The following is a 26,813-nucleotide window of genomic DNA, read 5'->3' as shown; positions in this document are numbered from 1 at the left end:
AAGCACCAGCTGGCCTCCACTCAGCATGTTACACCACGAAAGACTTGATGAGTGTTTGCTCATCTTTGGACACAAGGAATAATCTGGATGTCTGAAAAGAATGCCATTAATTCATGCCCTACAAAAAAATGGTAAATGTTTAGTCTTGAAAATGCGGGTAAGAGTTTCTCTTATGCTTTGAATGAGCAAAGAAAGCCCATGGTGTAGTCTCATAATCATGTGGTGTCTTAAAGTGACTTAAAAAAAAAAAAGATTTGATTTGATTTTACCTTAATAATCTCCCTACACCCAACATAAGGCTCGAACTGGACAACGTCGAGATTGAAAGTCAGATGCTCCACTGACTGAGCCAGCGGGGCATCCCAAAGTGACCTTTAAAGGAAACTGCAGGTGGCTCAGCAGTTTAGTGCCACCTTTAGCCAAGGGCCTGATCCTGGAGACCCTGGATCGAGTCCCACGGTGGGCTCCCTGCATGGGCCTGCTTCTCCCTCTGCCTGTGTCTCTGCCTCTCTTTCTCTGTATGTCTCTCAGGAATAAATAAATAAAATCTTTAAAAATAAACAAATAAAGGAACCTGTAAAAACCATTAGCTTCCAGAGAATGGCTCCCCAGTGCTTGCAGCATTCATACCCAGAGATCCCAAGATCTAACTCTATTCAGAATAGTTGCAGAGGCATCAGTCTGGTGAGAAGGGCAACATAGGAGGTAAACTCGACTCAAAAGGGTATTTCCGGAGCAAGCATGATGTCCGGGATATGCTCAAAATCTGTTAATTTCTGGCCTAATCCCATTCCTGTGATGAGGCAATTTAGCCACATGAGGCGAGGTGGTCCTGAGTTGGAAGCTTTCTCGATATTTCCACGCAACCGATGTGTACAGAGCGGGTGCCAGCAACGATCGGACTGTATTCAGACATCATTCCATATGGGGCCTGCTTCCCGGGATTCCACGAGATCCCTGGTGAAAATGCTAAGTGGGGTTTTCAGCTTTCAGTTTTTCTTTATGGCCCTGGTGGTGTTTAAAAAAAAAAAAAATTCCAGCTTTCTGGAGGTATAATTGACAAATAAAACTGTAAGATGTTTAAAGTATACAAGGCGATAACGTGATATACGCATAAAGGATGTACCCTGTGGAGTTAAGAAACATGTCCCCTCATTTACTTAGGTAGGATTTATTGGGGAGAATATGTAAGTACTTCTCTCTTAGCAAATTTCAATGATGCAATATCGTGTTATCAATATAGTCACCATGGTATACATTCAGTTCTTATATCATATTCACCTTCTAACTGCAAGTCTATTTCCTTTTACCAACCTCCAGAGATTTCCCCCATCCCCAGTCCTCCTTTATTATTATTATTATTTTTTTTTTTTAACCATTTCTGAGTTCAACTTTTTGGAGGTTTGTTTTGAGATTCCGAGTATCTGACACCCCCTCCAGTAGGCAGATCCTGGATGGAATGAACAGGAAAGTGTGTCCATCCTGGGTTTTCTTCCTCGTCCCCCTCACCCTTATGCCCAGAGGCACAGAATCTAATGTGCATAAGTAGGTTCATGAACCTCTGGAAACCGCACGCCAGGTTATGTGTATTTGTGTATTTGCAGTGAGGGCGCTCATCAGATTCTCTACAAGATCTGTGGTCCTTAGAACTGCTGCCCTGGTATTTTATACTCCAGCAATGCAGACACCACCACCCCACCCCCCGGCCATACACACAAGGTTACCTCATGCCCCCACATCTGCCGGGGCATTCCGGGTAGAGAGAAGCACCGTGAACCTAGCATTCTCCTGCTGGGCCTCAATACTCCAGCACAAAATCTGTCTTCTCTGTAGAACCGACTCCTCCAAGCAGATAGGAGTTTTGCTGCTTGCGCCCTGGTTCATCGTATTGTGTTGTAGCTGTTTGCTTGCCTGTGATAACAAGGCAATAACGTGATAGACGTTCCGAGTATTTCTCACCTAGTATCACAACTGGCATGTTCCAGTGAGTTCCCGGAGGGTGAGTGGGTAGACGGATGGATGGATGGATGGATGGATGGATGGATGGATGGATGGACCCTCTCTTCTCATTGCTGATTTTGCTTTATCCACCGATCCACCTCTGGTCCCTATCAGATTAGTCCTTTCCTCAACTGCCATGCTAATGGCAATGCCTGAAATCGCTGAATGTTTAGGCTTTGAAACAAACAATGTTGATGAACAGAATTTTGCTCCATCCATTTTGGTTTTCTCTGGACAAGTTCTAGAGCCACAGCTGTATTCTCTAAACAGGCCTCGTTCGGTTCCTAAGTAACAGGTCATGTCTTCTTATTGAGCGGGGGGTAGGGTGGGGGGCTGCCTCATGCCTCTGTCCTTTTGCAGAAGGAAAAGAACTTCTGGACTCTGTCTGACCCGAATCTAGCACCATGTCTCGCAAGTTGTTTCTGTCTTGGCAACTTTACACGGCTCTCTATCATCAGGCCCAGCTCTTGACAGTAACTGGATTTTATAACGGTCCATTGGTCGCTTCCTGGGGTTTTGACTAAGTTTTAACTTTGCAGTGCCGAGTGGCATGTCTTAGATGTGCCTAGCTCCAAGCTTATGCCCAGGAGCTGGTGGATTTTCTCTTCCATGCCCATCAGCCACAAAAGACCGAAGCACAGGGAGAGGCAAGAGTTACTGTCTCGCCAGCCCCAAGTCTGCCTGCCTGGAGCAGCGTTTTGGATGAAGCTCATTATTTGTGGAAATGGTGTGTTCCACAGGCAAAAATAACTTTTTAAAAAAAGAACCAATCTGTACCCTCCTGAAGTCATCTCAAAATGGATGCAAGATTTCTCATGAAGAGAAGAACCTGTTTTGTTATGGCTCGAAGGGTCCTCGTGTACTTGGCCACCCCACATGCAGCCTAATCTAGGAGGCTTTAGGGTCCAGAAAAAGTTAATAGAGGCTTAATGACGAGGTAATGAGAACAGAGGTCAAGGGTGGGAAGCAGGTTTTCTATTTGGAGCCACACAGCCATGGGAAAATCTCATTTGCAGACTGTAAACTACCAACAGAAACCATTGAAACAGAAAAATATGGGAGCTGTCCCTCACCTGATCTTGTATTAAGCACGAAGGACACCATGGTTTAAATAATAAATAAAAACATAGAGGGCAGCTCCAAATGAGAATCAACTAAGATAAAGACAAAGAAGGGGGAAAAATAGAGGAGAAGGGAGGGAGACCTGGGTGGCTCAGTGGTTGAGCATCTGCCTTCAGCTCAGGTTGTGATCCTGGGGTCCTGGGATCGAGTCCCACATTGGACTCCCCACAGGGAGCCTGCTTCTCCTTCTGCCTGTGTCTCTGCCTCTCTGTGTCTTTCATGAATGAATAAGCAAAATCTCAAAAAGAGAGAGAGAGAGAGAGAGAGAAGGGAGTAAATCGAGGAGAGAGAACAGCATCTGGAGAAATGACCAGCACTTACTTTGTGCCAGGCACTGTTCAAAATCTAATGTCTCGTGGTTGTTTTGATCGTTCTAACAATCCACAAGGCCTGTGTGGTTATTATGCTCTGTGAAGGAGTGAAGCACAGAGAGGTGAAGTGACGTGCCCAAAATCAACCCAGCTAGCTGGGAGAGGAGCTGGGATGTGAACCCAAGCAGCCAGACTCAGGAGTCCACAGTGATGCAGGTGTGTGGACAGGTGTGATAGAAGGTTCGGGAAGGCTGAGTGCTCCCACCCGGAGCTGCAGACCCACTATTCAACTATTGTTATACCTTCTGGATTCACGAGTTGACACCTGACTCCAAAGGTGATGCTAATTAGGAGGCGGGGCCTTTGGGTGATGAGGTCATGAAGGTGGAGCGGGAGTGCCGCTCCACCTTCTTATAAAGTGTCTTATAAAGGCGGCCCCTTCCGCCATTTCGGGACGCACCAAGAAGACGGTTATCTGTGAACCGGAAAGCAGGCCAGCACCAGGTCCTGAATCTTCCAGCATCTTGATCTTGGGCTTCTGACCTCCGGAACTGTGAGAAATAAATCTCTGTTGTATTTAATCCCCCACCACCCTGCCTAGGTTGAGAGCCCCTGGAGCACCCATTCCAAATCCCACCAGTCCAGCTGCCCACCCTTTGCACACACCATGGACTTTTGATCCACTATTACTGAATGCCCAGTTCAGCCCATCACCTCTCATCCGGGGATGACCCCACCTTAATCTCCTGACCTATGTGACCTTGTGTCCTTCCCTCTAGGGGCCTGGTACCCATCTCCAATGGGCATGTTGGAGAGCTCTCCATTGCCTTAGCCATACCTCCTGCTGACAGCACACCTGGCCCATTGCTTGACCAATTGGTGCCTACCTTCTTGTCTTAAGCTGATGGAGTCCCTGGCAGGATAAGGTGAGACAAACATAACTCAGCACTTAGGGGTTCAACAAAAACAGATGCTGAGAGAAGCAAGAGTTGGTTCTCCATGGGGATGTGCATAGTGGGATTGGATGCTGATGCCGAATGGACTCAGATACTTCTGATCTCATCACTGTTGAAAACAAGAAGTTTCGGCAAAGCCAGTGAACTCTGCAGGGTGTACGTTCTAGCCTCAGTGGTAGGACCTCAGTAGAAGGGAACAGCACGTGATGATTTGTTGACTTGATGTAGAAAAGTTTCCAACACTGAACATCTACCTTGATAAGACCATGCTATATTGGAAAATGTTGTTTTGTAGACCATACCCTCTAAGTAACAACTTCTGTTTCCTAAAAGTTCTTGTATAATCACAAGCTTTGCCTCTAGTTCAGAAGACACAGTTGGGAAAGCCCTGAGTTTGAGTTAAGTTGTGTTGAGCTGCATAGTGAATATAGTAATGTAACTTCCTGGGAGTGTTGGGCACTGGTGGATCTCACCTGAATCTTGCTTAGGCATATGCTCTCAGCCAAACAGAATTACCCACAATTTCATCCTCTGCAGGGCACGTGTATCCACTGCCTGCTACTCAAGGATGGGGGATGAAAAAGCCTGGTCTTATCCCCTGAAGGCAGGACAACTCCAAAGGACCATCCCAGTTCCAGAGCTGGCTGGGGTCCAGGACTAGGACCTGCGTGAGTGGAGGAGGCACTGACTCATCTCAGGTACAACGTGAGGCACCAAAGATCTCAGTGATCACGATGGGTACAATTTTAATGCACATGTTTCTTAAAGCCCCCCCCCCCAAAAAAAATCAATGGTAAATATCAAAATTTCAAATATATACTAACCTCAACCAGGCCAGGATTAGGATAAGGAGATTGAAATAAGTCCTTACAGGTGCAGGGTGAAATTTAAAATTTTGTTCATCATGGATTTTTTTTAATGTCAGCTTAAAATTATTTATTTATATTAAAAAGTTTATTTAATTTGAAGAGCACAAGCATGAGTGGGAGGATGGGTAGAAGGAGAGGGAGGAGCAGACTCCTCACCAACCAGTGAGCCCAATGTGGGACTGGATCCCAGGATCACGACCTGAGCCGAAGGCAGACACTTAACCGACTGAGCCACCCAAGTGCCCCACTTAAAATTATTTAAATGCTGCATTAAAATATTATGCATCTTAGCTGCTGAGTTTTCTGGCACCCCTTAGGTATTACCCCAAGGCAAGGCTTCATGCCCCCTGGTCCCAGCTGGGATCTGCTGGAAGCTTCCACTGCAGTCCCAGGTCACTGTAACTCCCCCTTGCATGGTCCTGCCCACTTTCTGCTCTCCTTTCAGAACTTTTCCTAAGCCATGCCCAGTAAGCCTCCTACATCCACATATAACGACATCCCCAGCAGTTTCCTAGAGAACCTTCACTGAGGACAGGGAGTCAACTTGGTAGGACAGAAAACTAGAGGGTGGGCAAAGCTGAGTTTGAAGCTCAGCCCCACGATTTACTGAAAGTGTGATCCTCAGCAAGGCATGCAGCCTCTGCAGCTGTTTTACCCCAATGCAAAATGAGAACAATAATGCCTCTCATTCCTTTAATCCTGGAGCACTTTGAGGAGTAAATGAGCTAATCCAGGTAAAGAATCCCGTTTCATGTCTGGCAAATAACAGGTGTTTGGGGAAACAGAACTACCCCTCCCAGGAGGAAGTGACAAGCACCGTGACCTGGCACAACAAGGCTGGAAACTTTGAGTGAAGAGATGACACTGTTGCACTGGTTTTGCCAAAGCTGCCTGGGCGCATCATCCTACAGCTAAATCAACACGCTTTATCCTTCTGGCTGCTGATAATCCGACCCAGTGCTTCCTGGTGAGATCCTAACGTGTGGGGTCTTGCTTCTTAGCCATTTCTAAACATCTGTGATTAGGGACAATTAGAGACTAGGCGTGCCTGCCATCCTCCTTTCTGGCTGAGGAGGAAGTCCCCATGCGCCACTATCAGGGGCGAGACAGCATCTGTCAGCTGGTCTCAGGAATCCACGGGCTCATTCAGACCCAGCACCAGTCCTGCTGACTTTATCTCAGTTCCCCAAATGCCTCAGACTGTTTGCTTCTCACTGATAGGGGAATCTGGCGTCTCGTTTTCTCAATGACCAGAATGAGATTCCTAAATAGCAAGAAACTGAGATAGGTGTTATGGAATGTCAGGGAAATTGGGAAAACCAAACAGGATACAGTCCCCTCTCTCAAGGAGCTTCCAACATTCCAGTAGGGGAGAGAGAATAAACATAGACATGAGACAAGCAAAACCCATGACTACAGACTTACGATAGGATGTACCCATGTCCCTGCACGCTGCCTGTCAAAACCCTCCAGGGCACCTGTGACACCTCCACCGTTAAGTGTCCCGCTCTCCTGCACCAGCCCCTCTTCCCCTCCCAGACAAAAGCCATTTCTATTTCCACAGCCTATTGCAATCCTATTACCATAGCATATTAGCATATACAACAGCGTATGTATAAAAGCATATTGACGTGCCTTCCCATTTCTAGGAGCTTTGCTTCAAATTTGGATAACTGCACCTTCTCCCATGTATTTTTTCATTTGTCTCTTCTACAGTATTTGTGCAAAATAGGTGCTCAGTAAATGCTTGCAAAGGAATGGCACTGTTAGAAAAGTCCAGAAGCCCCCATTTCCATGGGGGGGGGTGGGGAATGAAATTTTTTTCTGACACAGCTTTTTTTTTTTTTTTTTTTTTTTTTAAGAGAGGGAAGGGGAAAGTGCAGAGGGAGAATCCTAAGTAGGCTCCATGCTCAGTACAGAGAGGGACACAGGGCTTGATTTCATGACCCTAAGATCATGATCTGAGCTGAAATCAAGAGTCAGATGCTCAACTGACTGAGCCACCCAGCTGCTGTTCTGACATAGCTTTGGAAGGAACACAGCAACATGTTCCTCTGGCATTGGAGCTACAATCTGGAGCCTCAAGGGCCACATTCAGCCTCCCCACATGTTTACTGGGTTGGCAGGATGTTGTGAGGTTTGAACTTTAAATGCCTGTGGCCAGCATATACAGCCCCCAACGGAGACCTATTTGCCATCGGTTCTTGTTCTCTACAGCTAGGACAGATGCCTGGCTTCCAAGGCCATCTGACTTCATCTCCTGCTCTGCAGCGGCCAGTCCATAGCTGCTTCCCTTTCTGGAGTTAGATGACTCTGGCCAAAACACCTGGAAGATTAAGGTAAATTTCCCTCAATTTCTCAGTCATGTCCCTAAATGTAAGGTAAGCACTCCTCTTTCTGAGCCAAAAACAGATCTGGGAAGTCAAAGGAGAGAGCTGTTTTTGAGTGCAGACCATAAAACAATGCTTTTTTTTCTATTAATCCTGACAACCACCTTGAAATGAGTTATTACTTATCCCCATTTTACATAAGAGCACACTGAGGCTCAGAGAGGCTAAATAACTTGCCCAAAGCTACAGAGCTGGGAGGAGGCAGAGCCAGATTGCAGACCTAGATCTGCATGGAGCCCTCACCCCTAATCATATCCCAACTTGGAGCTGCCAGGGAGGGGCAGTGGCGCCGAGCCTCCATTTCCAAGGGCAGAATTTGGGAGGAGGGCGATTCATGTTCTGAGCAGCATGGTGGTTTGCATGCAAGTAATTCCTGTTTATCTGCAGTAAGGCAGGCTGGTCATGTGCAGATAATCCAAAAATAGTTTCTAATTTTTCTTGGGATAAATATAAATTTTTTGGCAACAGACACCCCTTTCAAAGCGTGTTTTGATTAGAGTTACACGAAAAGGCGTTTTTATTCTCTGAGGAGTTGCCAACTCATGGGCAAAAGGGAACTGAGAAGTGTGCCAGCCGACCTTCCTCCTGCCCACCAGTAGGACTGTGTGGACAGTCCACACAGCTGTCAGCGAAAGGACACTGGTGGAGGAAGGACATTTGGGCTCTGGCTGAGTCCCTGCCACTCTTGAACAGGAAACTCAACTCAACCTTTCTCCTTTCACAGACAACATTGCTTAGGAAACTAAGATCTGGTTGTGAAGTGTCTTAGCCAAGGTCGCAAGGCAAGCTCGTACAGAATTGGAACTTGGAATGTGGAGCCCTTAACTTTTCAATACTAACCCGCCTCCCTGATGCTAATGTGGGACTTCCCCAGAGTCAGGAATGGCCAGGAATTGAGATAAAGAGATGCCTGCATATGATTCAAAGTATGGCCCAAAAATATGAGAAGCAGGCAATGACGGCTTTGCAATACTCTCTGTTCTAGGCTTCCTTGAATACCTTATTTCTGAAGAGTAATGAGCAACTTGTAGACAACAGTGAGGTGGTGTGAGTAGTGTGGACAGCGCTGAAACTTGGAGTTAGCCAGACCCTTGAGATTTGGGGAACATGACTTAATCTCTCCTGGCTTTCCCTCAATGGCAAATTTCAATTACCAAGAGAACTCCCAGGAGAACTTGACATATGGAAGTATTCAATTAATGAAGACAAGTGGTCTTGCTGAGGGTGAAGGAACCCTCTTCCTCTGGTCCTAATGGATGCATCTGGCTTCTGTTAAGTGATTTATTGGTTAAATTTAGTGACTTACTGGTGGATCAATTTTCTTTCTTCCAAATATCTGCAACAGATGAAAGAGAATTAATAAACAGTCACACAGAAAGAAATAAGATATATCCTTCCTGCCCCTCAGACTCAAAACCCATGCTCTTCTGTTCCACAGTTAGATGCTGATGGCAGAAGTTGCAACACAGCTGGATGAGGGATGTGGGGAAAGGAGGAAGGAGGAAGTGAAGCAGCCCTAGGCCATCCTTTTGGGAGTTCACCAGCTCCAGTAGACCAAGGTTGACCAAAATCATACAGCACAAACAGGAGAACCATCCTAGCTAGAAGAGCCAAACCAATGGGCACCATATTTCTGCCTCTACGATGGGATCTAAGAGAGGCAGGAGTTTCCCATCAACATAGTATTAACTGTCACTTACTTGATCTTAGCTGATCCTCAGGAATAACCCAGGAACAGTCAGCATGAATTCAGTAATTTCATTCTACAGATAAGCAAATTGAGACTCAAGTTAAATAATTTCTCCAAGAAAATAGGGCAAGTAATGATAGAGCGGCTATTAGAACCTGTTATGGATTGTAAGGGACAATTCACACACCTCATTACTGCTTTAGGACAATCTGTATCTCATTTATCTTGTGACCTCAGTGCTTAGCAGACAATAGGGCTTCTTTGGTAAGCATTTGCTGAAGGAATGAATTTCCTATATATTACGCTACTATGCATGTATTTGAGAATCTACTATTACAAATCCCCATGACTTGTCATCCCAACAGCATGACTTCAGAAAATCTGTGTCCAGAAACAGCCAAGTATAAGCTAGTACAACAGATCTTTAGCCATATTAAAGAGGTTTAGTATAAACGTTGTTTTTTAAAAGATTTTATTTATTCATTCCTTAGAGACATAAGAGAGAGAAAGACAGAGGCAGAGACATAGGCAGAGGGAGAAGCAGGCTCCTTGCAGGGAGCCTGATGCGGGACTCAATCCCAGGACCCCAGAATCATGCCCTGAGCTGAAGGCAGACACTCAACAGCTGAGCCACCCAGGTGTCCCACAAATGTTAACTAATCATAGTTCATCAATCATTTAAGAAGTTATTGTTTGCCCAACTTTGAAATATAATCAAGAGGTCTGAATTATAATTTCTTATAAGAAATGGAAAGCGCATCACCCAACAACATAAATCTGATGAGCTTAGGTGGCCATAAGATGAGAAGCTGGGCATGTGTTTGTGATTAACAATGCCAACTTTGGAATTTCATCTCGGATCCACCATTTTCATAGTCCTCTACAATAGTGTATTTTGGAAAAAGGACGTTCCTTTCAACAAAAGAAAAGGAAGGAAGGAAGGAAGGAAGGAAGGAAGGAAGGAAGGAAGGAAGGAAGGAAGGAAGGAAGGAAGCCATTTGTTTCTTATTTCAAGATAACTCTGTCCATCATCTTTGAATCCATTGCCCCTTGCCTTTGGTTTGCATTCTTGCCTACATGTGATGCTTTCCACAGCTCCATTCAGTCCCTTGCCAGATAGTCCATGCAGACAAAAACTCTAAAGCCAAGTGTAGGAAGACAAGGGGAGGGGAGATGTCAGTAGTTTTGCACTATAAAAGAGCACTGACCTGACCCTTGAGCCTGAAATCTAACACCACCAATTCAGCATGTAAGCTGATAAGTAGGAAGCAGCCACATTCCATGATTCTATGCTATTCTGTTAGGATTTAGAGCTGACATTTTAGTGAGGAAAAGGGCAAGGTGGAATATGAGATGGTATAGCATTACCAGAGGGGATGTCTGAGTTTGCTTGGGCTGTCATAACCAAATACCACAGGGTACGGGACTTAAACAAGAGACATTTATTTTTCTCATAGTCTGGATACGAAGTCTAAGATCAAGGTGGCCACAGGATTGGTTTCATCTGAGGCCCCTCCCCTTGGTTTGCAGGTGGCCGGCTTTCCCGTGTCTTCACTTGGTTTTGTCTTGTGGCATATATGCCACGGGTATCTCTCTGCATGTCCTAATCTCCTCTTCTTATAAAGACTCCAGCCAGTTGGATTAGGGCCCACTACATCAGTCTCATTTAACTTAATCACTTCTTTAAAGGCCCTGTCTCCAAAGGCAATCACATTCTGAAGTACTGAGAGTTAAAGCTTTGACATATGAATCTTGGGAGGATAGAGTTCAGCCCATTATCAGGTGATGTTTACATACACCACAATCAAGCTTCATCTTCATCACCAATTTTTTTAAAGATTTTTATTTATTCATGAGAGACACACACACAGAGAGGCAGAGACACAGGCAGAGAGAGAAGCAGGCTCCCTATGGGGAGCCCAATGTGGGACTCGATCCCAGGACTCTGGGATCACAACCTCAGGCTTTGCAAAAGCTCAACCACAGAGCCACCCAGGTGCCCCAATCACCAAATTTTTCCAGGCATATTTAGACATTGGACCTGGGAAAATGAAAAATGAATACATTTTCTAAGAGCATTGTATGCTAGTAAACATAACAACCATCCTTTGGGCAAAGGGGAAGCCATGATTTGTAGTGTTTGTCAATTTCTGTGGTGTAAATATTCCCAACACCGGATATTTCAAGTTAGCACTGTTATGTCACTGAACACAGGGCTGGGAAGAGATTAAAACAATCAAGATCTCACCAGCCAGTGTGAGTAGGCTCCAACACACTTGTAAAAATGGAAAGTGAAGTGATTGTGTCGTCCTGGCCCGATTCCTTCTTGCCATAGTTGTCTCTGGCTTGAAGTCCATCCCTACTCTCTATAAGCTACTGGTTTTCTAATCTGGAAATTTGAAGATCTATACATGTAAAAATTTCCTGTTTTGCTTCATCTGAACCTGAAATATTTTAGTACTGATACACAAAATCCTCACTAGAACCTATCTCAACTCTCAGTACTGGACAAACCATTTCTAAGAATGACCATGGGGGGAATGCAGTAGATGTATGAAAATGTTTTACCATCTCTGAAAAGGGAACCCATCTGATAAATCAAAGGAGATGCCCCTCCATTTCAGTAACAGTTACTGCAATAATCATAGGCAACCTAATCTCTAAGGATGTATTTTCAGTACTTTTCAGGAGGATTTTACATTTCTGAAGCTGCTCCTGAAAAGAAAGCAATCTGACATTAGAAAATACTTATTAGCCATTTTAAAATGACAGAGACATTTTAAAATGCAGTATATAGCAAATGGATTCTGTATAAAAAATGAATAAATATAATTATAGTACAAGTTCAAAAGATTCCCCAATCTTGGAGGAGGAGAAATGTTCTTCAACATTCAGACTTTAAAATTGTACCAGTATAACCATCCTTGTAAAATAGACCAGAGAAGACGATTTCACAAAAACAAATAAATAAAATCAAGAGACAATGCATGATTGAAGAAGGCAAAATACAAATAAGTGGTGGTGAGTAGTAACAGTAATATATAGACTACGGTTTCATAGTTTTTGTTAGAATGATTCTGAAACTGAATGCAAATATAAGAACAATTCTTGCCAAAATAAAACAAAACAAAACTGTATAATGGAAAAATAAATTAAGCCTGATTATTCAGGATTTAATATTCTTGATTATTTTAGCAAAAACTAGAAGAGGGAGAGTAGTAGAGGTTAATGTATACTCTAATTTGAAGAATGAGTGAGGGGTTCCCAGAGGGAGCACCATTTACCCAAGTTCTTACAGAATGTCTAGGTGATAAAAAGGAGATTACTTTTAACAGAGGGAACATGTAAATGGAAGCCTAGGGTGTAAATAGGGAAATATATGTTTGACTATTTTTTAAATAGATCAGATAGTAATAAAAGGATAGGAATAAGATCTAGAATTTGAAAATCAGGGGCGCCTGGGTAAATCAGTCAATTAAGCATCTGACTTTGGCTCAGGTCATGATCTCAAGGTCCTGGGATTGAGCCCTGTGTTGGGCTCTCTGCTCAGCGGGGAGTCTGCTTCTCCCTCTGCCTCTGCCCCCTCCCCCTTGCTCATCTCTCTCAAATAAATAAATAAACAACCTTTAAAAGAAATGTTTTGAAAACTTGAAAGTCACTATAGGAAAAAATATTAAGGAGAAAATTAACTACTATGGAATCATAGAAAAGCAGAAAACATAAAACAAGGTGAAAGAAGTCATGTTTACAAACAATGTATCACAATAAATATTAATAGGTTAAACCTTCCTCATTAACAAAGACTCTGAAGTTGAATCATACTGAGAATCCAGATTGTATATTTTTATTAGATAAGTACCTAAGACAACATGCCTTGAAAAGGTTAAAATAAAAAGATGCACAAAGGGGTAACTTGCGGAAGAAAACAAAATACAGGGAGGAGCAAGATGGCGGAGGAGTAGGGTCCCCAAATCACCTGTCTCCACCAAACTACCTAGAAAACCTTCAAATTATCCTGAAAATCTATGAATTCGGCCTGAGATTTAAAGAGAGACCAGCTGGAATGCTACAGTGAGAAGAGTTCGCGCTTCTATCAAGGTAGGAGACGGGGAAAAAGGAATAAAGGAACAAAGGCCTCCAAGGGGGAGGGGCCCGCGAGGAGCCGGGCTGAGGCCGGGGCGAGTGTCCCCAGGACAGGAGAGCCCCGTCCCGGAGACGCAGGAGCTGCACCGACCTTCCCGGGCGGAAAGGGGCTCGCAGGGGGTTGGAGCAGGACCAGGAGGGCGAGGAGGCCCTCGGGCTCCCGGGGACAGTAACAGAGCAACTGCGCGCCCAGGAGAGTGCGCCGAGCTCCCTAAGGGCTGCAGCGCGCACGGGGGACCCGGCGGGACCCGGAGCAGCTGAAGGGGCTCGGGCGGCGGCTCCGCGGAGGGGGCTGCGCGGCCCCGGGAGCAGCTCGGAGGGGCTCGGGCAGAGGAAGAGGCTCCGTGCGGAGGGGGCTGCGCGGTTCCAGGAGCAGCTCGGAGGGGCTCGGGCGGCGGCTCCGCGGAGGGGGCTGCGGCCCGGGAGCGCGAATCCAACAGCGCAGGCTCCGGAGCACAGGGCGCCGGGACACAGCCCAGGATCCGGCCTCCCCCGGGACAGGCAGAGGCCAGGAGGGCCCAGGACAGCGAGGACGCTCCTGCCCCAGCTGAGCACATCAGCGGTCCCGCCCCGGAGCCTCCAGCCCTGCAGACGGAGTTCCTGCCGGAGCTGAATCCAGGTTTCCAGAGCTGCCCCGCCACTGGGGCTGTTCCTCCTGCGGCCTCACGGGGTAAACAACCCCCACCGAGCCCTGCACCAGGCAGGGGCACAGCAGCTCCCCCAACTGCTAACACCTGAAAATCAGCACAACAGGCCCCTCCCCCAGAACACCAGCTAGACTGACAACTTCCAGGAGAAGCCAAGGGACTTAAAGAACACAGAATCAGAAGATACTCCCCGGTGGTTCTTTTTTTGTTTGTTTGTTTTTGTTTTTGTTTTTGTTTTGTTTTGCTTTTTGATTTGTTTCCTTCCCCCACCCCCTTTTTTTCTCCTTTCTTTTTCTTTCTCTTTTTCTTCTTTTTTTTTTTTGTTTTTTTTTCTTTTTCTTCCCCTTTTTTTTCTCTTTTCTCTTTCTCTTTTCTTTCCTTCTTTCTCTCCTCTCTTTTACTCTTTTTCCCAATACAACTTGCTTTTGGCCACTCTGCACTGAGCAAAATGACTAGAAGGAAAACCTCACCTCAAAAGAAAGAATCAGAAACAGTCCTCTCTCCCACAGAGTTACAAAATCTGGATTACAATTCAATGTCAGAAAGCCAATTCAGAAGCACTATTATACAGCTACTGGTGGCTCTAGAAAAAAGTATAAAGGACTCAAGAGACTTCATGACTGCAGAATTTAGAGCTAATCAGGCAGAAATTAAAAACCAATTGAATGAGATGCAATCCAAACTAGAAGTCCTAACGACGAGGGTTAACGAGGTGGAAGAACGAGTGAGTGACCTAGAAGACAAGTTGACAGCAAAGAGGGAAACTGAGGAAAAAAGAGACAAACAATTAAAAGACCATGAAGATAGATTAAGGGAAATAAACGACAGCCTGAGGAAGAAAAACCTACGTTTAATTGGGGTTCCCGAGGGCGCCGAAAGGGACAGAGGGCCAGAATATGTATTTGAACAAATTCTAGCTGAAAACTTTCCTAATCTGGGAAGGGAAACAGGCATTCAGATCCAGGAAATAGAGAGATCCCCCCCTAAAATCAATAAAAACCGTTCAACACCTCGACATTTAATTGTGAAGCTTGCAAATTCCAAAGATAAGGAGAAGATCCTTAAAGCAGCAAGAGACAAGAAATCCCTGACTTTTATGGGGAGGAGTATTAGGGTAACAGCAGACCTCTCCACAGAGACCTGGCAGGCCAGAAAGGGCTGGCAGGATATATTCAGGGTCCTAAATGAAAAGAACATGCAACCAAGAATACTTTATCCAGCAAGGCTCTCATTCAAAATGGAAGGAGAGATAAAGAGCTTCCAAGACAGGCAGCAACTAAAAGAATATGTGACCTCCAAACCAGCTCTGCAAGAAATTTTAAGGGGGCCTCTTAAAATTCCCCTTTAAGAAGAAGTTCAGTGGAACAGTCCACAAAAACAAAGACTGAATAGATATCATGATGACACTAAACTCATATCTCTCAATAGTAACTCTGAATGCGAACGGGCTTAATGACCCCATCAAAAGGTGCAGGGTTTCAGACTGGATAAAAAAGCAGGACCCATCTATTTGCTGTCTACAAGAGACTCATTTTAGACAGAAGGACACCTACAGCCTGAAAATAAAAGGTTGGAGAACCATTTACCATTCGAATGGTCCTCAAAAGAAAGCAGGGGTAGCCATCCTTATATCAGATAAACTAAAATTTACCCCAAAGACTGTAGTGAGAGATGAAGAGGGACACTATATCATACTTAAAGGATCTATTCAACAAGAGGACTTAACAATCCTCAATATATATGCTCCGAATGTGGGAGCTGCCAAATATATAAATCAATTATTAACCAAAGTGAAGAAATACTTAGATAATAATACACTTATACTTGGTGACTTCAATCTAGCTCTTTCTATACTCGATAGGTCTTCTAAGCAAAACATCTCCAAAGAAACGAGAGCTTTAAATGATACACTGGACCAGATGGATTTCACAGATATCTACAGAACTTTACATCCAAACTCAACTGAATACACATTCTTCTCAAGCGCACATGGAACTTTCTCCAGAATAGACCACATATTGGGTCACAAATCGGGTCTGAACCGATACCAAAAGATTGGGATTGTCCCCTGCATATTCTCGGACCATAATGCCCTGAAATTAGAACTAAATCACAACAAGAAGTTTGGAAGGACCTCAAACACATGGAGGTTAAGGACCATCCTGCTAAAAGATAAAAGGGTCAACCAGGAAATTAAGGAAGAATTAAAAAGATTCATGGAAACTAATGAGAATGAAGATACAACCGTTCAAAATCTTTGGGATGCAGCAAAAGCAGTCCTAAGGGGGAAATACATCGCAATACAAGCATCCATTCAAAAACTGGAAAGAACTCAAATACAAAAGCTAACCTTACACATAAAGGAGCTAGAGAAAAAACAGCAAATAGATCCTACACCCAAGAGAAGAAGGGAGCTAATAAAGATTCGAGCAGAACTCAACGAAATCGAGACCAGAAAAACTGTGGAACAGATCAACAGAACCAGGAGTTGGTTCTTTGAAAGAATTAATAAGATAGATAAACCATTAGCCAGCCTTATTAAAAAGAAGAGAGAGAAGACTCAAATTAATAAAATCATGAATGAGAAAGGAGAGATCACTACCAACACCAAGGAAATACAAACGATTTTAAAAACCTATTATGAACAGCTATACGCCAATAAATTAGGCAATCTAGAAGAAATGGACGCATTCCTGGAAAGCCACAAACTACCAAAACTGGAACAGGAAGAAATAGAAAACCTGAACAGGCCAATAACCAGGGAGGAAATTGAAGCAGTCATCAAAAACCTCCCAAGACACAAGAGTCCAGGGCCAGATGGCTTCCCAGGGGAATTTTATCAAACGTTTAAAGAAGAAATCATACCTATTCTCCTAAAGCTGTTTGGAAAGATAGAAAGAGATGGAGTACTTCCAAATTCGTTCTATGAAGCCAGCATCACCTTAATTCCAAAGCCAGACAAAGACCCCGCCAAAAAGGAGAATTACAGACCAATATCCCTGATGAACATGGATGCAAAAATTCTCAACAAGATATTGGCCAATAGGATCCAACAGTACATTAAGAAAATTATTCACCATGACCAAGTAGGATTTATCCCTGGGACACAAGGCTGGTTCAACACCCGTAAAACAATCAATGTGATTCATCATATCAGCAAGAGAAAAACCAAGAACCATATGATCCTCTCATTGGATGCAGAGAAAGCATTTGACAAAATACAGCATCCATTCCTGATTAAAACTCTTCAGAGTGTAGGGATAGAGGGAACATTCCTCGACATCTTAAAAGCCATCTATGAAAAGCCCACAGCAAATATCATTCTCAATGGGGAAGCACTGGGAGCCTTTCCCCTAAGATCAGGAACAAGACAGGGATGTCCACTCTCACCACTGCTATTCAACATAGTACTGGAAGTCCTAGCCTCAGCAATCAGACAACAAAAAGACATTAAAGGCATTCAAATTGGCAAAGAAGAAGTCAAACTCTCCCTCTTCGCCGATGACATGATACTCTACATAGAAAACCCAAAAGTCTCCACCCCAAGATTGCTAGAACTCATACAGCAATTCGGTAGCGTGGCAGGATACAAAATCAATGCCCAGAAGTCAGTGGCATTTCTATACACTAACAATGAGACTGAAGAAAGAGAAATTAAGGAGTCAGTCCCATTTACAATTGCACCCAAAAGCATAAGATACCTAGGAATAAACCTAACCAAAGATGTAAAGGATCTATACCCTCAAAACTATAGAACACTTCTGAAAGAAATTGAGGAAGACACAAAGAGATGGAAAAATATTCCATGCTCATGGATTGGCAGAATTAATATTGTGAAAATGTCAATGTTACCCAGGGCAATATACACGTTTAATGCAATCCCTATCAAAATACCATGGACTTTCTTCAGAGAGTTAGAACAAATTATTTTAAGATTTGTGTGGAATCAGAAAAGACCCCGAATAGCCAGGGGAATTTTAAAAAAGAAAACCATATCTGGGGGCATCACAATGCCAGATTTCAGGTTGTACTACAAAGCTGTGGTCATCAAGACAGTGTGGTACTGGCACAAAAACAGACACATAGATCAGTGGAACAGAATAGAGAATCCAGAAGTGGACCCTGAACTTTATGGGCAACTAATATTCGATAAAGGAGGAAAGACTATCCATTGGAAGAAAGACAGTCTCTTCAATAAATGGTGCTGGGAAAATTGGACATCCACATGCAGAAGAATGAAACTAGACCACTCTCTTTCACCATACACAAAGATAAACTCAAAATGGATGAAAGATCTAAATGTGAGACAAGATTCCATCAAAATCCTAGAGAAGAACACAGGCAACACCCTTTTTGAACTCGGCCATAGTAACTTCTTGCAAGATACATCCACGAAGGCAAAAGAAACAAAAGCAAAAATGAACTATTGGGACTTCATCAAGATAAGAAGCTTTTGCACAGCAAAGGATACAGTCAACAAAACTCAAAGACAACCTACAGAATGGGAGAAGATATTTGCAAATGACATATCAGATAAAGGGCTAGTTTCCAAGATCTATAAAGAACTTATTAAACTCAACACCAAAGAAACAAACAATCCAATCATGAAATGGGCAAAAGACATGAACAGAAATCTCACAGAAGAAGACATAGACATGGCCAACATGCACATGAGAAAATGCTCTGCATCACTTGCCATCAGGGAAATACAAATCAAAACCACAATGAGATACCACCTCACACCAGTGAGAATGGGAAAAATTAACAAGGCAGGAAACAACAAATGTTGGAGAGGATGTGGAGAAAAGGGAACCCTCTTACACTGTTGGTGGGAATGTGAACTGGTGCAGCCACTGTGGAAAACTGTGTGGAGGTTCCTCAAACAGTTAAAAATATACCTGCCCTACGACCCAGCAATTGCACTGTTGGGGATTTACCCCAAAGATACAAATGCAATGAAACGCTGGGACACCTGCACCCCGATGTTTCTAGCAGCAATGGCCACGATAGCCAAACTGTGGAAGGAGCCTCGGTGTCCAACGAAAGATGAATGGATAAAGAAGATGTGGTTTATGTATACAATGGAATATTACTCAGCTATTAGAAATGACAAATACCCACCATTTGCTTCAACGTGGATGGAACTGGAGGGTATTATGCTGAGTGAAGTAAGTCAGTCGGAGAAGGACAAACATTATATGTTCTCATTCATTTGGGGAATATAAATAATAGTGAAAGGGAAAATAAGGGAAGGGAGAAGAAATGTGTGGGAAATATCAGAAAGGGAGACAGAACATAAAGACTGCTAACTCTGGGAAACGAACTAGGGGTGGTAGAAGGGGAGGAGGGCGGGGGGTGGGAGTGAATGGGTGACGGGCACTGGGTGTTATTCTCTATGTTAGTAAATTGAACACCAATAAAAAAAAAAAAAAATACAGGGATAGTTATACGAACATTAAAGAATTCAAGGCAAGAAGCATTTAATGACACAAGATTGGGTACCTTTCTGTTGTTCTTTCCTTAGTATAAAATGCAGAAAATTAGAGATAGTAAGAAAGTAATGGAGAATATAATGAGTCCTATATGAATACTAAGTGAGATGTTGCTTGAAAGTACTTAGCACAATGCTGCCTGGCACGTAGAAAGAGTTAAATAAATGATGATAGAGAACATAAGAGACATCATTGACCAGTTCCTTCAAAATTTCTTTCATATCTCTCCTTTGCTCTCCAACCTCATCTCTACAACTGTACTATAGTCTCTCCTTATATTTCTACTGGATTACAGAAATAATCCCCTAACTGGTCTCCCTGTCTCCAATCCCACACATTTCAATCTGTCCTGCACAGATTAATCCTCTTAGAACACTATTTTTAGTATGTCACTCTTTGGCTCAAAAGTTATATACAAGAAGAAATCCAAACTTTCCAGCCTATTATTCAAACTCTCTACAATATTCCATGATCCTACCTTTATTTACAGGCTTATGTTATATATTTTCAATATGAACTCTCCAGGAACATCCACCTTTTCAATAGCCCCCCAAAAATATTTTAATCATTTGTCTCTGTGTCTTTTTTCCTTCAAACTTGAAAGCTCCTTCCACCCATCTCCATGTTGACCCTCTCTGCTGCCAACCCCAGTACCAGTCTTAATGAAAACAGAGTTTAGCCTATTCCACAAAGAAACTTTCCCCTTCCAATGACCAAGGAATTAGGTCCTGTATTCCAACACCTAAATAAATCCTCCCTACTACCATTCTTACCTTATTTCATCAAATTTAAGACTCGTGGTTGTAAGAGAAATCATAATTGTATGTTCAAGAAAGAAAAAAACCCTGTCAATGACAGTATGACATTCCATTAATTTTTAAGAGCCATTACTTCTTTGGTGATAGTGAAAAATGGGAAAATGTGCATCTTAGGTTCAATAAAATATGATGGTTATTTCATTCATCCATCCATCCATTCATTCAATCAGTATTTTCTTATTGCCTACCGTATGCTCAGTATTACACAGATATTATCTACAAATAATACCAACAAGATGCCTACATTCACATTTATATTCTTGCACATGCCTTTTATCACCCCTGCTCCCCAAAAAGTATGGTAACGTCCTCAAAGGTAGAGATCAATGTCTTATACTTTACTTCCCACAGTAGGTAGTACCTTTCCTATTTTGCACATAGTAGGCATTTAGTATTTAGCAAGTGAGGTAACGGCTGAAAAGAAGTTGCACTGAATGCAGTCAGCTCAGTTCTAAATTCAGACATGAGAATATGTGATCTGTTAAGAACTAGTTATAGACCTCTCAGTGTGAATGCCTTTACACTAGTTTACAAAGGAGGGGTGGGGGTACAATTTGAAAAGTGTAGGATGGACTTACTAAGGCTGTTATGTAGATGAGACTGGAGTCTGTCTCAAATACTCTCCGGGCTAAGCAAACGAACACAGAGGATTATTATGCATTATTTGCACTGCTTTATGAAACTACTGACTTGACGATTATTTTGTCTATGTAGCTTTTTTTTTTTTTTTTTTTTTTTTTTTAGAGAGAGAGAGAGAGAAATCGCGTATGTGGATGCCTGAGTTAGGGGGTGAGGGAGGCGAGGGAGGGAGAGGGAGAGAGGGAATCTTAAGCAGGATCCAAGCCCAGTGCAGAGCCCATAACAGGTTGGATCTCACTACTCTGAGATCATGACCTGAGTTGAAACCAGGAGTCAGACACTTAACCAACTGAGCCAACCAGGTGCCCACCCAGTTATTTTGAATAACATATCAGTAGATCCTTGTCATTTGTTGATTCAAGATGTCTGTGTTTTACCTCATATGAGCACCCCTAGAACCCATGATGTCTATCAATTTGCATTTTTCTGGAAACTACATCACCCTGGAGATAGATCTGCAGCCAAAAGCCACCAGGCCAGGAGTGATCACTGCAGACTTCCACCCAGAATTCCAGAATTTCATTGCAGACTTGCCTTCCCCTTTTCAACATTATTCAGAAATCTGAGGATTCCAGAGATCACAGGATATGTCCCTTAAAAATACCCATTGTGGGTTTTGATCAGCTGGGGCCCCTCACTCTGGAAAGTTCCTACTTTTTAGTCACACTCCTTGGAGAACTGAGCGGGGAGAAGGCCACTGAGCTGCCAACAATGCTCATTTGATCAATCTACAAACATATAAAGAGATTTACAATGTGCTGGGCTCAGTGTTAGTGGATCACGTACAAAGAAGGGTACACTCTGAATGAATGCAGCGCTCCCCCAAATGCACACAGTCCACTAGAGGGCTTTTATACTTTTAGCTGTTCAGTCTGACTTTCCTTTTGGATCCTCATCACCACCCAGTGTATTAGCCAGGGTACCTCTTATTAGTTCCATTTTATACTGATGAAAGCACCACCCAGAGAGATTTATACAACTGCCCAAATTCAAGTGGCTAAAAAGGTTTCCTAAATTGCAATTCCCAAATTACAGCCTCTTGACTGCAATTCTAATGCTCTTTGCCAGGATTATACATGTAGAGAGTCAGGGATACCAGAGAGGTGGATGGATTTCCAGATAATTCCATGTAAATCCTGGGGCACCTGGGTGGCTCAGTGGTTGAGCTTCTGCCTTTGGCTCAGGTTGTGATCCCGGAGTCCCGGGATCGAGTTCTGCATCGAGATCCCCGCAGGGAGCCTGCTTCTCTCTCTGCCTGTGTCTCTGCCTCTCTGTGTGTGTCTCTCATGAATAAATAAGTAAAATCTTTTTTAAAAAAATTCCATGTAAGTCCTGATAATATTCCAGAAACATCACCCCTCTCCCCTGCCACCAAACACAAAAATCAATGAATTGTATCAGAGTACCAACTGAACTGAACATCTAAAGGTTCAAATATAAATGCCACACAGAAGCTCTGTACAAACCACATTAGCAATGGAAGACAACAGAGAAATTTCAGATGCCCCCATGTTCCGTTTAACCCTCTGCTCTTGTCCATGCCTTGGTCCTGACCAAGAAGCTCCAGATGGAGCAGATAGTGCCTGGGGCCAGGCTTTGGGGTTGTGTTATGACTTCAAGTTGGTGTCTTGCCAGGTTGGGCCTTCACCACATCCTCCCCCGTGACCCTGGCCCATGTCGGCTGGCCAAATTATTTAAATATTGTACATTACTAGTTAATAGACACAACATATTGAAAGTTTTACAATCAAATATTTATGCTGCTAGAAAACATTTTACATTATCTTTAAACAGCCATGTCATCTATTTATTTTCAATCTCTGATCTTTCTGTTTTGTATCAGAATTAGAGAATTTAGCCTATTTACCCAGAAGTAAATATTATGATGAAAACATTGGGCAGCTCAAAAGTAGACTTTAGTAAAGCGTGGAAGTATTTTTTGTTAGGGTCAATTGCACAACAGCCCCTGCATGGCAATACATTGAGAAATTTCCTTGAGAAGTTTGAAGCATGGAGATTAATATTTCATGGCTAGTCGTTGCTCCTACCTTGCCTTTGGTCCCCCTTTGATGGAGCATCCTGACCCTACTTTCTGGCCATTCATCCCTTTTCTTAGCTGGAAATATAAACCTTCTGGGGCACAGAATGGGCATTTGCAGGTGACTCTGATCAAGAAAATACATTTCATACTTAACCTTGGGTGTAAGCGTTGACACATGGCAGTCTAAAGTCATCTGTTGGGCAATTAAAGGCCACATAGCCTCAGCTTGGCCTATTCTCTTCATGCCAGATGCTCCCTTCAAATCTTCCAAATGTTTCTCTCTCACTCTGTCCTATGTTGCTGCTTTATTAGGCTTCCAAAACTAGTCACCGTGTCTCAGGGGCAACTTATCTCTGCCCTAGAGAGGGTCCAGCCAGTAAATGCCTCTCATCATTGACTCAGAAAGAAAGACCCTCCTTGAATATCAGGTGTTTTGGTTTTTTTAAATCCTTGTCATTTCCAAAGAATACTCTTAAAATTACAGGAAAGGTGCCTGGACATCAAGGGGCCAGAAAGCACCATCTTTCTGATGAGCTTTGCCTCCTTGTGTCTGCCTTGTGATGATTAAGATCTAATTTCTGTCTCTGAGTTTTAGATTAGCTCTTTTGAACTCTCTGTTCCTTGAGCTTCACTTCTTCACCCATCTCTGATTTCTTAAGCTCAGGCTAAACTCCCAATCAGGGTGTTAGTTGTCTCACTCCTCACTTTGGAGGCTGAGTAACCTACAGATCCCTCTCCTGACTTACCAGACTTATGTCAGAATCTATGCCACTTTCTTGAAAGCCTTCTAACCTCCTTGAATGTCAGCTTCCTCCCTAAAGAAAGAGGAAAGTGGGGGCACCTGGGTGGCTCAGTGGTTGAGCATCTGCGTTTGGCTCAGGTCATGATCCCAGGGTCCTGCAATCAAGCCTACTTCTCCCTCTGCCCGTGTCTCTGCCTCTCTCTCTGTATCTCTCATGAATAAATAAAAATAAAATCTTTTAAAAGAAAAGAAAGAAAGAAAGAAAGAAAGAAAGAAAGAAAGAAAGAAAGAAAGAGAAAGAAAGAAAGAAGAAAGAAAGAAAAAGAAAGAAAGAAAGAAAGAAAGAAAGAAAGAAAGAAAGAAAGAAAGAAAGAAAAAGAAAGAGGAAGGTATATAGGTCTTAGGATTGCTATGAGGAATAGGTAAGAATTTATGTGTACATTTATGAATTATGTGTAAAGTACCTCATACTATGTTTGGTCCAGAGCGCATACTCATCGATTAAGTAGTGATATCTGTGATTATTACTATTTGTGCACAAATGGCCCAACTTCCTCAAAGATCTCCCAGGTCTTGATTTCTCCAGTTGCTCTGCCACATGAATATGGTTTTCCCCACATCAGTATCTAACCATCAGCTCTCAGTGCTTCCTAGCTACAAGGTATAGGACATGTCAAAGAATATAGAGAGAGAATAAAGAAAGATTGGGGAAATGCACAGTAGAAAATCCATGCTCTACAAGAAATTACTCATTGCATTAAAAACAGATAAATCCAGCAAATTTAACGTAAAGAGGAGAGGTCCCTTTCTACAGAAAAGACAGGATACAAATAAAACAGGAATTCAAAAAACAAGAAGGACAGCCCTAGGTCACAGAAACCCTGATTCAAGGCCTCATGTTCAAGACCCAGACAAGGTCTATTTCTAGGGATCTCAGCTTCCTCATTCAACAAACACTTAGCAACCATTTACTGACCATCTACCATGTGCAAGGCACAGTTCTAGGCACTGAGGTTCCATTGGGGTGTAAGAGAGACAAGATTTCTGCTCACTTGCCTGTATCCTCCAGAGTGAAAGCTGGGATAGAGGAAGATCGTTCTGACTTCTGTGTAGAGAGTGACTTCAGAGGTGCAAGAATGGATTTTGGGGAGAGTATTTAGGAGGTCATTAACACCATCTAAGTAGGAAATGCATATTGGCGTGGTCTGGCATGGTGGCTGAAGATAAAGCAAAATAAATGGATAGACATTGGAAAAAACATTAAAAAAAAAAAAAAAACAGTTTCCACCATTGGCAAGAGCTAAAGGTGACCCTTCTACAAGTCTAATGGGAAATAAAAATGCACATATATTGTCACTGCTACAAACTCTGGAACTTCAGCACCAACACCAACAAATGTGGCTCTTAATGTGCAAAGTGCATTAAATGCATTAATACCCACTCTATGCTGTTTTTATTTATAAGAAGGAGAGAGAAAATAAGGAATATCCTAAGCCTGGCATGTAGAAAAATGATTTGTCTAGTTGACCCAATAAATAACAAATAGTAAAGTATTCCAGTTTTATTGTTGGCATGATCATAAAGAACGTGCTGTGCTTATTATCTGGTTAAAGGGGTTTCATCCTGTGTGATGTTGAAGTGAGTTATAATCTTTAATAAACAAATGTCAGAAATTTTTAATTCCGCTGTCATGAATGTTTACGGAATTGTTGTATTTTTTTTTCTCTCTCTTTGGTGACACTTTTGTTGGACATCGGAAATGCCTTTCTGTGTTCCCAGAGGTGGTATCATTTCCAACTAAAGATCTGAAGGCCAATCCTAGGAATCCATCTATGTCTCTTCAAGGATCAGGCCACACCAGTGACAAGCAGCTTAAAGGCTGGTGTCATAATACCAACCCTAAACCATTAATTCACTCCTGGAAAGCCCCATAAATAAACCTGAGGGCACTATTAAATTCATATTTGTATGTAAGGTAGAACTAGAATGGAAGGTGGTCAGAGACCAAAGAGAATTGTGGAAAGGTTGTTTGATTATTCTTCACATATTAATATTGCTGAAGGAATTGATCATTTTTGCAAAATTTACACATACAAATCACAACTCCTAGTACTTTAAAAATAAAGAATGAATATGCAAGTGCCTCTGACATGCCTAAGGTCGAATAACAGCCCTACCACTTACCCAGCTGGATGATTTTGTTCAAACTGCTTTACTTCTCTAAGCAAGGCTACCCACCCCTAGGAAGTACAGGAGCTTTGGAGAATTTTTTTTTTAGTAGGGCTCCCATCCAAATAATTCATCTGAGTCACTCAAAATCAGCATGTCAGCATGATTCCTGGCAGCCTAATAACACACAAGTCAGAGGAAGTGATCAGCTCACCAGGCTGTCCTCCTAGAATCAGGGCTGGTCAAGGGAACACAGACCTCTCATTAAGTTCCGGTGCTAGAGCTTATGTGGACATCTGGTCAACCTCACTCCATACACATGGGCTAGAGGGTTAGAGAACACCCAGAGGGGAGAAAGAGAGAGGGAGTGGGCCCAGCTGGTCTGATTTGGGCTCACAGCTCTTAGCCAGGGTAGTACTGCTGGCCATAAGACTTAAAAGATTTCGGGCAGCCCCAGTGGCTTAGAGGTTTAGTGCCCCCTTCAGCCCAGGGCGTGATCCTGGAGTACTGGGATCGAGTTCTGCATCGGGATGGAGACTGCTTCTCCCTCTGCCGTATCTCTGCCTCTCCTTCTCTGTGTGTCTCTCATGAATAAATAAATAAAATCTTTTAAGAAAAGAAAATTTCAAGGGAGGCACTCCAAAGCAAGGGGGTTCCCTAAGATATGGCACCTGGGGTAGGACCCCTTGTCTAAGAATAACAGTCTTTCTGAATCTCAGTTTCCCTGTGTGTAAAATGGGAATAAAACTGGTACTACTTCCCAAGGCTACTGGGTGTATTAAA

The 26,813-nt window shown here is 43.0% G+C and overlaps 1 long non-coding RNA gene across 3 annotated transcripts in view; it reads left to right on the top strand.

Annotated features, from left to right (window-relative positions):
* LOC144310902 (uncharacterized) overlaps positions 1-25,832 on the top strand; it is a 38,004-nt gene extending 12,172 nt beyond the window's left edge. Inside the window, exons 2-6 of one of the 3 annotated variants that reach the window (XR_013376565.1) lie at positions 1-131; positions 4,928-5,088; positions 6,029-6,226; positions 7,477-7,598; positions 25,641-25,832. This is a non-coding gene — a long non-coding RNA (uncharacterized LOC144310902). The other 2 variants (XR_013376563.1, XR_013376566.1) reach the window with 2 other exon arrangements.
* The last annotated feature ends 981 nt before the right edge of the window (positions 25,833-26,813 follow it).

Source organism: Canis aureus, chromosome 3, assembly GCF_053574225.1.
Source record: "Canis aureus isolate CA01 chromosome 3, VMU_Caureus_v.1.0, whole genome shotgun sequence".
NCBI lineage: Eukaryota > Metazoa > Chordata > Mammalia > Carnivora > Canidae > Canis > Canis aureus.
This window is presented reverse-complemented; position numbering and strand designations above follow the sequence as displayed.